At 45.5% G+C, this 15,386-nt stretch overlaps 1 protein-coding gene across 6 annotated transcripts in view; it reads left to right on the top strand.

Moving 5' to 3' along the window:
• The window catches only part of SLC38A6 (solute carrier family 38 member 6), a 104,816-nt gene that overhangs the window by 74,844 nt on the left and 14,586 nt on the right, over positions 1–15,386 (top strand). For all 6 annotated transcript variants that reach the window (XR_003093940.1, XR_003093941.1, XR_003093936.1 and 3 more), the window contains one exon: positions 13,136–13,261. The gene's annotated coding sequence lies outside the window, so the exon portion shown is untranslated. The remainder of the gene's footprint in view (positions 1–13,135; positions 13,262–15,386) is intronic.

Consider the following 15,386-nt stretch of genomic DNA (forward strand, 5'->3'; position numbering starts at 1 on the left):
CGAGGGATAAACCAACAATTTTTTACTAGTTTTTGTCAGTGGCTGCTTTCCTTTTTAACTGATTGGTTGCCTAATGTATATTTGCCTTCGTGACACATTCCATTCCTTGTTCTCATTGATTCATAGATTTAAGGTCAAAAGGAACCATTCCCATTACCCGATCTGACCTCTGCACAATACATCCTGTCATCGAGCCCGTAACTTCTGTTTGTGCAATAGCATCTCTTTCTAGAAAAAGGCTTTAATATTATATATACGTATATATTATATATACATAATATATATATACATACATTATATACATACATATATCATAATGCTTATGTGTATCATAATGTGCATGGTATATTTTTTGTGTTATTGCCACTGCCAACATATATTTTATACACTATGTATTAGGCCTGTGCAAGTTGGCTAGTATTTGCTTTGGATTTGGATTCGGCTGATCTGGGGGACAGTGGTTCGATTCAGTGGACTTGATGATCTTTCGAGGTCCCTTCCAGGCCTAATGTCTATGAATCACTGTCCCGAACTGATTCGGCCAAATCTGATTCGGACATTTGGCCACCACCGAATCAGCCAAATCTCCAAATCCAACAGACCCCATTGCCCGCCCACTCTCCCAGCCCCGTCAGTGGCTGCTCCACTCGGCCCCAGCTCCTGACTCTTTTTAAAAATAAAAAAGCCCCACTTTCACCAGCTCCTGCCAAATGGGGGGTTGGGGGTGGGCAATCCCCACTGCCCCATGCTGCATGGGGGGCTTTTTTTTGTTTTTTTTTTAAGTGCCAGAAGCTGGGCTCTCCAGCCCCCCACCCCCTGCTTACTGGCACGTAGTCCAGGTCCTGCTCCCTGCAGCAGCGAGTGGGGACTGCCCGAATCTCTGAAGCTCTCCGAACCTTTCCAAATCGATTCGGAGAGCTTTGATTCAATTCGAACCTTTTTATTGGTCTCCCAATTTGATTCAGAGATTTGGCCACCAAATCAGGCTGAATTTCCTCCAAATAGAATCAGCACCTGAAGCTTCGTACAGCCCTAATTTGTATATATGCACACTGTGTGTGTGTGTGTGTGTGTGTGTGTGTGTGTGTGTGTGTAAATAAATAAATAAAAAATGTAATCCTTACAATGGTAGACAATCCTTCACATTTCTAGGCATGTTGTTCCAATGGCAAATCACCCTTACAGCTAAAAATGTGTTCATCTGAATTTGTTTCGCTTCAGCTTCCAATCCCTGGCTGTCCTTATGACTTTGTTTTCATTAATCAGAGACATCTGTGATCAGAAACCTCTCCCATGTAGATACTTGTAGACTGGGATCAGGTCATCTCTCAACATTCACTCAAGGAAACTAAATTCATAGAGTTTCTTAGGTCTCTTGCTACTTGTTTTTTCAGATCTTGACTCATTCTTTCAGCTCTTTTCTGAACTCTTTCTAACTTTTCTGCACTCTTTTGAAGCGTGATTACCAACAGTGGAGATGTTATGCCAGTAACAGTCTCCCTAAAGCTGCATTCAGAGGTACTATAACCTACTACATGGTATTTTCCTGCTTTGATATATGTAAGGATTGTATTGTCTCTTAGTTACTGCTTCTTGCTGCAAGCTCACATTCAGCTGGTCATCTACCAATTTCTGTATACGTTTTTGTTCTTTTTGATATATGTTACCAGAATCCTAAACTTAGGTTTCCTGTATAAAGTCCTTAATGTTGGGTTAAATTTCAGTATCTCCTTTACTCTGTCTACAATATTGGCAGAGGTACCCAGTTGCACAGGTAGGTCTCCACACAGGTTATGTGTGAACTATAAATCTCTGTGTGAACATGTGCGTGGTTCGTTGCCCAGCCAAAGAGCACAAATACAGCTGTGAGCACCTAAACACACACCTGAAATTACTGCTGGAGCATTTTCAGTAACGTACTACAAATACAGCTTCTTTTCAAGTTAGACTGTACTGGTGTCCTTCACTCAAGTTTGAAAAGCATCTTGCTTAGCTCAAGAAGCTGTAGGGAGCTTTAAATTGATCTTTAAAATTGATCTTTAAAATAAGCTTTAAAAATGTTAAGACATTTCTCTTGCTTTTACTTCAGTAAAGGCAATGGGTGATCTAGGGGTAACCTGTTGCCCTGGGTCTCAGGAGACCCACAACTCTCTGCCAATGCTTCCTGTGTGATCATGGACCCATCACTCTAGTCTCTCTGTACCTCCATTCCCCAGGACACCTCCTTTTTTAGGATATATATTTGTTCATCTGAATTTGTTTAGCTTCAGCTTCTAACCCCATAATACATGTATATTCTGAGACTCTCAAATACTACAATAAAGGAGGATAAAGAAATGCAATAGATAGATACTAGGGCTGTGTGATGCTTCAGTCCCTGATTCAATTCAGTCCAATTTGGTGGTCGAATCTCCAAATCCAAATCCAATCAGAGGACCCTTTAATCCCTCTGAATCGATTCAGAAAGATTCGGAGTTTTAGATATAGACACAACTTTAAATGTTTTTTCTACAAACCTCTAGGTAGCAGGCAGCTCATCTATGCTGCGATGCTGGGGCACATGGAGCGTCCCACAGGAACACGGGGGGCTCCCCAGCGTGCTCGGCAGCAAACCCAAAAGTGAACTAGAAACACTTCCGGTCCCTGTAACAGAACCCTAGCCCTGTTACCAGAAGGCAGGTCAGCCCCTTTAAAACCAGAACTTTCTGGGCACAGCATGCTGGTAACGCAGGGGTTAAAAGCTGAGCCTGGCCAGCTAGTCAGGTGACTGAAAGGGGGCCGGTCAGGACTATAAAACCCCTGGGCTGGGCAGCAGTAGGGGCCAGCAGCCAAAGGGGAAGGAGTGTGTATAAGAGCTCCATGGAGAGGCTTGGTGAGTGGTCAAGCTACTGCAGGAGGTGAATGACTGAGGACTCTTGGAGAAGCGTCAGCAGCCCCAGGAGAAGGGCCATAGCCGACAGTGAGGAGCAGAAGCACAAACCCCTGAAAAAATGTAAGCTGGCATGCTGCCTTCTTTAATTATATTTTTGGTGGCGATTATAGCATGGATATACTGTTTATAATTTTTGATTGATTAATAACCGGTGGTTTGGGTGAGGCTACTGGGGAAGGAGAAGGCCTCGCTGGGGGGCTCACTATAGCGTGGGAACCCTGGTGCCAGTGTGGGTGCGGTATTTGGGGTTCACAGGCCCCAGCGCCAGAGGCCAAGGTGGCCGGGTGCAGCTGTGTGTTTTTTAACTGGGACAGTAAACGTTCAGGGCTGCTGCCCGGCTTTGAACTTGTAGCCCCCTGGCTGTGGGGCTGGTGGACGGGTCTCTGGGCCCAAGAGGCTGGGCTCCAGATTGGGGGCAAAAAGGAGGGCCACAAGCCCCAAGACCAAAGAGCTGACACCTCCAAGTCAAACCCTATCTGGTGGGTTTAGACGGGGAGGTTTAGCTAGAGAAAGACAGGGGTCAAGGCCCATGGTGGTGGAGAACCCCAAAATACAATAGGCAGTCTCCCGCTTACAAGAACATCCATATAATATTTCCATCAAGACGTGGCAGGAAAGAAGAAAGCGGGACACGAGAAACCTTAAGGGGACTTCAAGGGTGCCCCTCATAGGTCGCGGATAACAGGCAAAAGATGGTGCTGGGGAGGGCAACCTGTTACAGTCCCCCTGCTGCCAATCACCAATCTGGGAGGGGGGGCCCAGCATGCTCCCTAGCAGACCTGGAAGTAGACCAGAAGTACTTCCAGTCCACTTCCGGGCCCTCTGCCAAGCATGTGGGGGGGCCCCCCTGCACTCCTGTGCGGCGCTCCATGCACCCCAGCATTACAGCATTCACAAGCCATGCTGATACCTCGAGGTATGTAGAAAAAACTTCTAAAGCTGTGTCTATGTCTGAATTGCTGATTCTCCAAATCAGCATCGAATCTTCAGATTCAGATTCGGCCGAATCAAATCGGGGACAGTGATCCAAATCACTGAATCAAATCACTGTCCCTGATTCAGGCCAAATCCAAATCGAATAGGGCCCACTTCGCACACCCCTAATAGATACTAGCCTTTGGGGTTATCTTTGGAAAATGCAGGACGTCAACTATTCCAGGAAGTTTCCCATACTGAAAATGTTGGCGGTGATAATTTACTGATGAATCAATACTGGCAGATATTTGAAAGACCTTTCTCTTCCTGAAGGCACAGTCTTGTACGACTGCACCCCCATATGTGTGTGTTACCCCTTATCTCTTGACCATGTCTGTTAATTTATCTTGAAGTGCCTCCATGACTCGACACACTCCGTTAAGTTCTCTGACAGGCCGTGTACCGTATCCACCTCCAAGCCCCCCTGCTTCCTCAGGTCCCTTTTGCTTCTAATTCCATAAACATCAGCATATGCCACGTACGCTCTCTCCATTAGGACGGTTGGGTTTGTTGTGTTTTCTTCGTTCCAGGTCTGACCTGTCAAATGTTACTTTGATAACAGGGAGGAGCAGTTCCTATAAAAATGCAGAGGGAGTTTAATAGATAAATGTTTCACGCATGGATGATGGGATGAACCCTGGGCTCTGCCATTGGCTTTTTTAGTGCAATAAAAATATATTGGGTTCCAGAGATGTTGGCCATTGGGTTCTGGAGATGATTGATTCACACAGCTGAGAAACAGGTTTATAACATGTTTTGCTACACGGGGAGATTTTGATGAGTGAGTTCATCTGAGGATTAGGCTATAGATAGAGCTGTCAACACAATGTATTTGTTTTTATTTTTCATCAGTAAGAAAAACACAAAGAAGGGCTAATTAAAAGGAGTGCCTGATGGCATCTGGCTCTGCTTCTTCAGTCAGGTCTTTCCAATGATATGAATTTACAACGGGTGGTTTTTCCTCTCTGCCCTGTTTGCTGTCCGCTTCCCTTTCCACTTCCCCAGCAATTTCCCTGAGTGAAGGACACTCTTCAATACCATTGAGCAATAAAAGTTAGTTTCACCATTTTTTCTAGTGACTTCCTGATCCTCTTTTAACTCACAATGCTGCTCTACATGATGAACAGACGTGGAAGGTATTCAGTGATAACCACCTTTCCAGTAGGGTACTTTGGGGAGAAAATCGAAAGAGGAGGCCACTGTAGGTATCTTGGAGCGGGGTAGGGAAGCATTTAAAAATTGTGACTTGTCCAATATATCCCCTATTTGGAATAAATTATTTCTACTGTGTGCCCAATCTAGTTGGCCAGGTGCTGAATTCAGGTGGACATACCTAGGTGGGTGTGGGGAGTCCTGTGAACAACTTCCCGAGTCAGCTAGAGAAGAACAAAGCCCATTTTCTTCTCTGACTCCTGTCACTATGTCCAGTTTTGTCCCCCCGTTGCTTCCTATACAGCTTGTTGTATTCATGTCATGTAACATTGCCTAAAATCTGTCTGCTCCCAGTTCTCGTGTGTGTGTGTGGGGGGGGGGTTGTTTAGAGGCTCAACTGCAGTTTCATATCTGAAACCCCCAGCAAATGTGAGGAGTGGGAAGCAGGTCTCTACGTATGGTAGCTCCATTACAAAACTGCTCCTGTAGTTTTTCCCGTCCGTACGCAAAATGAAAAGAGGCCGCGCTTCCTAGAAGTGATTCAGATGGGGGCCAAAGAGCAGAAGTTTTGACAAGTGGCCATGATGCAGGGGCTGGCAACCATGAAGGAGCTAATCTCAAAAGACTTCTAAGCAGTGGATCCGATGTCTGATGAGGACAAGCTCATGATTTCAAGATTAAATTTCATTCCCAACCCTAGCCTTGATTTGCTGTTCAAATCTCAACACACTGTTGGCTTCTCCCCTCGGCTGCTTATCATACGTGCAGTCCTTCAAGATGAGCTGCAATGTGGGTTTTTTTTGTCTGTCAAGTGCTGATTGACTCCTCAACAGCCACTGCAGTGCCATGGTGGATGATGTAGTTTCTAGCACCTGTCACAGGAACAACCCCAAAATCTGAATTCAGCTCTTTATAGGTAAACTCAAGTCTCTTCAACTATTTCCTTTAAAAATTTCATATGGTTATAACTTTCAGCTATTCATAAGCCCTATTGATGCTTTTTGGACTGAGGACAGTTGAGGGCCTTTTTATTTCTTCATGCAAAAAGCCCTCACTAGCTGACCTTTTAAAATAATACATTATGAAGGCTGGTTCTAGTTTTAAATATAGCTGGTTATTTTCACATTGGCTACGTACATGATGGCACTTTTTTTTAAACCACTTCAACATACTGTCTGCATGCACGTATTTATAAGCACATGTACAGTACGTGTTGCTTTTCTTTCAGAAACAAGACCCAATGATGCTTTTGCTTTTTTCTTAATACAGTGACAAAACAGTGATACAAATTAATGTGCTTTTTTAAAAGGAAAAAAAGGGAGAGAGAGAGAGACAGAAAAACTGCAATGTGCTAGTGTTGCTGATGCCAGTTCTGGTCCAACAGTGAGTCATGCATATTTTTCAGGGTGGAGAATTTTTTCCCAGTAATTTAGGGCCTAATTTTTCATTTACACTGAAGTCCCTTGGTGCTGTCGAGGGAGTGTTTAGGAGTCTAACTGCAAACGAGAGTTGGACTGGAAACTGGCAGGCAAAATTACCAGCTAGAAAAGATCAATGTAAAGCTCCCCACAAAGTCTTGAGCTAAGCAAGATTCTTTTCCTGGGGGTGGCCACAGGTTTACTGTCAAACAAGAGCAAGCACACCCAAAGCAGCAGGGACCAAGCACCTAAGCCCTTCCCTGAACATGCTCTTTTCTCTATGGAGAGATGCACATGAGGTCTTCAATGACCCCCAGCATCCCTGGGCGACTGCCCTGCTCCAGAGGCAGGAAGTCTTTTATATCTGATTCGTTATTCCATAAGCTTGCACCTAATCATGGGCCCTTCTCCTACAGCTCCCAGTTTGAAAGGCACCATAGGCCAGAATGGGTATTCCTGGAGGTGTCCCACACGCCCTTAGGGCCAAATCTTATTCTTAATAGACACGTAAGCGGACTCAATGCAAAAGGGGGTAGTTCTTCCTTCTCTTCACTACTTCTCTGTGACTTGAAACTAAGAAGATGGTGTGTTGCAAGAGTAGATTCATTAATGGGCTTCTGGAGATTAAAAGAGGCTGCAGTAGAATTGCACTTACGTGTCTCTAAGTCTACCTGTGCCCACTAATAGACCAGTGGTTCCCAACCAGGGTGCTGCAGCACCCCAGTGTGTTGTGAGACCCTTTTGGGGGTGATGTTGCCTCAACATTACTGCAGCCACTGCTGTCAAGTGAGACTGCCCTGCATGCCTCGTGTGGAGTCAGGTCAGGAAGGGCTGGAACAGGAGCCAGCTTTCCTGCCTGCATTAAAGTTATCATAGAAAATGAGGGTTGGAAGGGACCTCAGGAGGTCACACATCTAGTCCAACCCCCTGCTCAAAGCAGGAACATCTCCAACTAAACCATTGCTCCTTGTCCAGATAAAACTAATGCAGATGTGGGCCCACTGCTGCCACAGCCACTTCCTGATCTGGGTCCCCATGAAGCATGCAGGGCACTTCTATTTGGTGACAGTAGCACCCCAGCTGAGAACAAGGCACAACCGTGGTTCACAACTGGGATCGTGCCAGGTTTTTCTGGTGGGGTGCATAAGGTGGACAAGGGTCATGCCCTTAATGTCTTAAGTTAGTTGATCAAGAAGCACTCCACCCATTCTGTCAAAGTGTACTTTGAGCATTCATAAAGTCTCTTCAATGCTGTTAATCACCCTGAATGTTTGCTTCATCCTTACCAATGGTGCTCAAGAAAACCCTGTCTCAGCCATAAAAAGATATATTTATTAAAAAAAAAAAAATACTTGAAGAAAAGAGAAACTGGATTATTTTAGGTGGCTCTAAAGAAGTTTCTGGGACAGTAGGATATTTTCAGAAAAAAAAGACCCTGAAGCAACCTAGTGAAGTGTAGACATAGTCACATACACAAAGTGTATTTCTGTAAAATATGAGAATAGAGCCATATCCCTTTAAGTACTTTATAGGCTCTCTTATTGTACTTGCATGATCTGTATTTTTTAAAGCCAGAGCAGTAGTATGGATGGGCCTCATAACGGTGCCTTTAACGAGGCTGTTGGAAGAGTCGTGGAACTCAGGAGTGGTCCCTAACAACTGGAAGAAGGCCAACATGGTGCCCATCTTTAAGAAAGGAAAGAGGGACAACCTGCTAACTATAGACTGGTCAGTCTGACTTCAGTCCTGGGAAAAATCTTTGAAAAAATTGTCAAGGAGGACATCAACCACAAGCTTGCAACAGTGGGGTACTGAGAAACAACCGGTATGGCTTTGAGGGGAGGTCATGCCTAACAAACTGGGTGTTCTTTTATGACCAGGTAACTAACCGGCTGGACATGGGACAGGAGGTTGACACCATCTACCTAGACTTCAGCAAGGCCTTTGATACTGTTTCCCATGAAATTTACTCAACCAGGTTGGAGGGTACTGGCCTAGCCCAGGCTACGGTGAGGTGGGTTGGCAACTGGCTCAACGGCCAATCCCAGTGAGTTGTAATTGATGAGGTGGCCTCATCCTGGAGGGCCGTCTCCAGTGGTGTCCCCCAGGGATCAGCGCTTGGACCCATGCTCCTTAACATCTTTATCAGTGACCTGAATGAGGGAGTGGAAAGCACAATGATTGAGTTTGCGGATGACAGCAAACTGTGGGGAAATGCGGGCACATCTGAGGACGGGGCAAAGATCCAGGATGACCTTGACAGGCTGGTCCTATGGGCTGAACGCAATCAGATGAGGTTCAATAGGGACAAGTGCTGGGTCCTCCATCTGGGTAGGAAGAACCTTCATGATATCTATACGATGGGTGGTGGTCCACTGGCTGGCACTGCATCCAAACGGGGTCTGGGGTGACAGTTGGCCAGAGGATGAATGAGAGCCATCAGTGTGATGAAGTTGCCAACAGAGCAAATAGAAGTCCGGCGTGCATCAGCCGATGTGTTGCTAGTAGATCCAGAGAGGTGTTCCTCCCTCTCTACTCGGCATTGGAGGTACTGCAGCTGCAGTATTGTGTCCAGTTCTGGGCACTGCACTTCAATGTGCAGTGATGTGGATAAGCTCGAAAGGGTGCAGAGAAGGGCCACCTGCATGATCAAGGTCTTGGTGGATAGGCCCTATGAGGAGAGATGTCAGGATCTGGGTTTGTTCAGTCTGAGTAGAAGAAGACTGAGAGGTGACCTACTAGCCGCTTACAAGTATGTCAGGGGTGAACACCGGGAGCTAGGGGAGCAACTCTTCAGAAGGGCACCCCTTGGGAGGATAAGATCCAATGGGCACAAGCTAGTAGAGGAAAAATTTAGGCTAGACATAAGGAGAAACTTATTTTTCGTCGGTAACTAGAACTGGAACACACTCCCAGCAGAGGCGGTGCAGTCGCCATCTCTGGCGGTGTTCAAGAGGAGGCTGGGCAAGCATCTCATTTTGCTTGTTTGAGCCCAGTTACCTCCTGCCCATGGCAGGGGACCGGACTTGATCTTAGAGGTCCCTTCCGATCTTTCTAATCCATGATTTTATGATGTGGATGGTTAGGCCATGTGTGTTTGTCTATTTAATAGAGACGGCTATTTGACACTCTACCTCTGCTGTACTTCCTGTTACTTTTTGTAAAGAACAAAAGACATGGCATCATTTAAGACAGGCTGAGCAGCATCCTTGGGAAGAGAGTAGTCATGCACAAGTTGTGATGTACAGTAGAAATTGCTGGACCAGAAGGACTGTCAGCCAAGAACACAAAAGCAAATTATCATTTTTCACACACTGACCTGCCTCTGGCTTCCAGCTCTCAATAGCTTTCTCAAGTCTGATGACTGAAATGAGGAACTTTTTTTTGGTTTTGGAAAGCAAAGAGCTGGCATTAGAAAGCACTGGTCGGTCTCATGATAGAAAAGAGGACACTTTTCTAAGGATCATCTTCACTCGGGTGGTAATGCTGGACTCAATTCTCCATAACCTGGGCTTTGTGCAATCATTCTCACTTAGGCAAAACTTTACTCTTTTGCCTTGCTATTGCACTACACATTGGTATGCAATGGTTCCATATCCCTCTCGTCGGCAGCTACGGTGTGAAATGGCTGAGATGAAAGAGGCTCCATTTTTCACTAACTCCCCTGAGCATTTCTCCGGGAAGATGATCATGTTTAGTCACTGGCCATGTCTGTTTTGCTGGCACCTTCAGCATTTTATGTGGTGCCTGAATCGCAGCAGGCACTCCACGCCTGACAATGGCTCTGCTAGCGCCCAGATCAGTCGGTTATTTATGGCAGGCATGTCTCAAAACTGTGGGGTCAAGTTTTCCTACCCTTACTTATTTTGTTCAGAAGAGCACATAAATCTTCTCCTGCCATTTGCAGCTTAAACCTTCTGAGTGTGAAGCCAATAGGGTAAAGTTTCTAGTGATAGTGTGTAACTATATTTTAAAGATTTGCTTTCCTGGCTGTCAGGAGCTTGGATGTTTCACTTGAGCCATAAATCAGTTTTGTTCATGCTATAAGATTTATCAGTGTTAAGCTCCTTTTTCTTTCTTTCTTTCTTTCTTTTTTTTTTTTTTTTTGGTGTCTTCTAACTGCAGAGCCTGGCCTCCTAAATTGAGAGCTCTCCATTGCTCTGACATGGTTTTATTTAATGCCCTCATCTGAAAAATCAGGATAACATCTTAATCGAGCACTGTTAAGTCAGATTCAACAATAGTGTGATGTTCCTATAGCTAAAATCCTGCAGCTCTGAAACTAATAAGTTTGCTCATTCATGTAAGAACTAATGGGTTTTATCATCCAGTCTTTTCCCACATGCTGCAGTAGATTCTGGGTTGTGATCTTTGTAGATGCTAATGTAATACTGATTTGGCTGAATTAATTGCATGCTAGCAGCTGGAGGAGTGATTACGTACAGTGGCACCCACTGTAAGTTAAGGATGACCTCTTTAAAAAAAAAAAGTATTTAGGCTCTTAAGTCCCATTGACTTCACATTTCAAATCAATGAAAGTTTGGGGCCCACATATCTAACCTAAATCCTTTTCAGTCAGTCATCAGAAAGGAGGGTCCCTTTGTGAGGAGTTTGCAGTCTGAGCATCTAAAGGGAAGAGTGATCATTGTGTTAATAAGCAATAGAGCTGTATCTGCTAGTGAGCATACCTTGGAGGGGAAAATCTGTCTACAAAATCAATCGAGTGAGATTGCAATGAACCCAACCCTCTCAGCAGTAGCTGCAGCTAGTAGGGGAGATCTGGTCTAAAACCACATCAGTATAGACGGTGCTATTGTTGGTCAGCTCTTTGAACAATAATCAACTTGCCAAAAGAAATGACTTTGCTGACCTAGTGAGGTTTACTGGGATCTTTAAGGAAACAAACTCTAACTTAAGTCCTTGAAAAGAAATACTAATGATGCTGATAGCAGATGCTCTTCTAAAGCATTACTGTCTCACTATGTTGAGTTGGGTGCAAAATAACTTTCCAATTCAGCCTGATCATGATTTCGGATTTTGGGCTGCTGCATACAGCTCCAAAAGAAGAAGAGCAGGCATCTGTCTTTGCTAGTGATCATGTCCATGTATGTAATGTTATGTGATTCTACCAGTTTGTTCATGTCAGGGCATTTTTTAACCATCCTCAGATGCATTGGGTATTGGCTGCAGCCAAGGCTGGGGATGTCGACTGGAGTGTGCCAGTGCTCCTGTTAGGACAAATACCCTGAGGTCCCTGGTTGGAGAGCCTTGCCTTTCTACTCTGGGTCAGACTCATCACCACATTTGGGCTCAAAAGGGAATTTAGCTATAACAGGGGTTGCAGCTCTCTTCCTTGCATCTCTCAAGCACATTTTAACAACCCTTGCTGCACTAGGACATGGACCACTGTTGTCCCCTTGGTTTACCTGTGGCAGATTAGGCTGCGTGAGAGGGTTGATTGCATAGTTTTAGTACAGTAGTAAGTTAGACAAGGATTTCTACCAGATGGTTTGAGTAGAGGTGATCCTGCCTCAGGCAGGGGGGTGACCTAGCTGACCTCCAGAGGTCTCTTCCAGCTCTACTTCTCTATGATTGACTTTGTTTTGCAACTTTTCCAAGGATGATCACTAAGCAATTGGAATTGCCATGTAGATGCATTCAGACTTCCAGGTCAGCTTCGACCTGGAAGGGTGTGGACAGTGGAGTCCCGCAGGGCTCGGTCCTTGGACCGATACTCTTTAATGTCTTCATCAGCGACTTGGACGAGGGAGTGAAATGTACTCTGTCCAAGTTTGCAGATGACACAAAGCTATGGGGAGAAGTAGACACGCCGGAGGGCAGGGAACAGCTGCAAGCAGACCTGGACAGGTTGGACAAGTGGGCAGAAAACAACAGAATGCAGTTCAACAAGGAGAAATGCAAAGTGCTGCACCTAGGGAGGAAAAATGTCTGGCACACCTACAGCCTAGGGAATGACCTGCTGGGTGGCATGGAATTGGAAAGGGATCTTGGAGTCCTAGTGGACTCCAAGATGAACAAGAGCTGGCAGTGTGACGAAGCCATCAGGAAAGCCAATGGCACTTTATCGTGCATCAGCAGATGCATGACGAATAGGTCCAAGGAGATGATACTTCCCCTCTATCGGGCGCTGGTCAGACCGCAGTTGGAGTACTGCATGCAATTCTGGGTGCCGCAATTCAAGAAGGATGCGGATAACCTGGAGAGAGTCCAGAGAAGGGCCACTCGTATGGTTAAGGGCTTGCAGACCAAGCCCTACGAGGAGAGACTAGAGAACCTGGGACTTTTCAGCCTCCGCAAGAGAAGGTTGAGAGGCGACCTTGTGGCTGCCTATAAGTTCATCACGGGGGCACAGAAGGGAATTGGTGAGTATTTATTCACCAAGGCGCCCCCAGGGGTTACAAGAAATAATGGCCACAAGCTAGCAGAGAGCAGATTTAGACTGGACATTAGGAAGAACTTCTTCACAGTTAGAGTGGCCAAACTCTTTCCTGCCTATGCAGGGGGTCGGACTCGATGATCTATTGAGGCCCCTTCCGACCCTAACATCTATGAATCTATGAAACCACAAAATAAATGTGTCTATCTTGTCTATTAATCTGTTTCCAGGAACTAATCCTTATCTTCCTATCACTTGCAGCCATTCCTCCAGACCCGTGGGGCACCTTCCAGAGCATCGATAACATGCTCTTGTCACTGGTGTGTTGGCAGGCTGGCGCCTTCTCATCCCAAGCTGTAAACTTGAATGAGCTGGGCCGCATCTTGTGTAAGTTTAATAACCCCTTCCCCATGAGCTTCCAGCTTTTAATTGCTGTATCATACACGCAGGGAAACACTGGGTTGTGAACAGATGTCGCATTTGTTGTGGGAGAAACCATTTTGTTCTGGGCTGAAGTGTGAATGTACAGACATATGTGGCTGCTATCCTGGGGCAACTCGCATTGACATATGTGGGATAAAGTGTGCTAGAACATATTCCTGGGCCATCACGACAGGCATCTGTATGGCAGTTGTGGGCCCTCTGAGCATCCCACATGTATCTCTCTGACCCCAGCTGCTCTTGTCCGGAAGTGAAAGGCCTGAGATGGCCTACAAGGGTAGATCTGCACTTACAGCTCCTTTCTGAAAATCAGGCAGCTGTTCCCTGCATAACCACTAAATAGCTAGGCTGGGCACTAGCCTATCTGTAGAGGGGTTCATAAATCCAGTGTCGTCTTTCTACAGTGCAACAGTTGCATTGCTGTTTTCCACTGCCACCCTACGTAGCTGTTGAGGGAGGGCAGGGTTTGACCCTTGGGACCAGTTTAACATCTGTCACCGAATCATACAAGCTTGATCCAAGGGTGGAAATAGATGCCCAAGACATCCACGAGCTTTGTCATGCTACAAATACCCAAAATTTGTGGCCACAACAAAATGGTATTAACTGGTGGTGTTATTTAGCAGCCCACACTCTCCAATCACTCTGGGCAGGTGCTGCAGGAGTTTGAGGGGCCTGATCCCGTGCATCCTGGGAGTTGCCATGCAGAATAAGGCCTTCAAATTCTGGGAGCGTGTGCCCAGTTATCTCCACTTAGAGATGTGCCCCGAGAAGCTCAAGGCACGTCTCTGTAAGAGGGAAAAATCAGGGCTTCCTGCTTGCAAAGATGTGTCCCTGGGATCTCCAGGATTCCTGGGGGTACATCTGTGTAAGTGAGGACATCCTAAATTTCTCTCCTTTAAAATGGTGCACCCTGGAGATTCCCTGGGTGCGCGTCTCTGTAAGCCGGGAAAGCCAGGTACACGCTCCCCTGGCTCGAAGGGCCCAGTCCTGCACAGGCTTTCCCAGCTCACGCAGGACTGGGCCCCTCAAGCCCCAGCTGAGCGCATCGCTCTTTGTCCCGCAGCACCAAGGGACAGGACAACAGGTGACATGCGTTTCACCCAGTGACGTGGAACTGTTGTGCCGAGACGTATCCTGGCACAACTGATCGGCTTCATTTGGCGACTTTGATTTCTAGCCCAAGTTCCATTAAAATCAATGGAAAGCTGCCAAATGCTGAATTTCTGTGAGCTTTGAACCAGGTTTGTGCTCAAGGTATGCTACCCTCGCCCCTTCATTTTAATGGGAGAATAGCTTTCATGGTAGAAAAAGGGCCTTTTTTGGGGTATCTCAGTCATACCTATTAGGAGGCAAAGCTTGTACTATACCTTGGTGTGTATTTGGCCATACACAAACAGAGAATGCTTAGAGCATATAATTGTCTAACTTATACACATTTGTAACCATATATTTTAATTAGTTTCTACATGGGTATACAACAGAACAAACCTTGAAGGAACTCTGAATCAGTATTACAGAAATGCATTTTTTTTTTAATTCATTGGTGCAGGTAACTTTGATGCAGGTTTCCAGCAGCAAACTTTGTTTACAGCATAGTTGCAATACATAATTACAGGGTATGGAGGATTGCAAAATGTGTGTATATAATATATGGTTTTACACCTTCTTTTACAACTAATTCACTAAAGGTCAACTAAGATGTTTGACAGTGCTCTAGAAGAGCATGAGAGACTTGACTGTGGCTAGTTATCTACTTTTAGACCACGCAGGCAACCGCACTGTGTGTGGTGGAGATTTTTTAAATGATTTTCCTTGGAATGATTGAATATTTATTACATGAGTCAGCCATATGGGCTTCATTAAGTTAGTGAACTCAAAGAAGCCTTCTCTGTTTATGAAACCCGTCTGGAATTACGAATTGCTTTTAAAGATATGGCTGAATGTAGTGCCGTGTGACAGTAGCGAAGTTCTCCTTTCCGAAGTCTTCTTGCTGAGGAACAGAGAAGTCTGGTTGCATGAAACAAACTCCCATCGTATGCCAGGAGGAGGATTTTTCTTTCAGTCAAAA

This window comes from Alligator sinensis, unplaced genomic scaffold (genome assembly GCF_000455745.1).
Source record: "Alligator sinensis unplaced genomic scaffold, ASM45574v1 scaffold50_1, whole genome shotgun sequence".
Taxonomy (NCBI): Eukaryota; Metazoa; Chordata; order Crocodylia; family Alligatoridae; genus Alligator; species Alligator sinensis.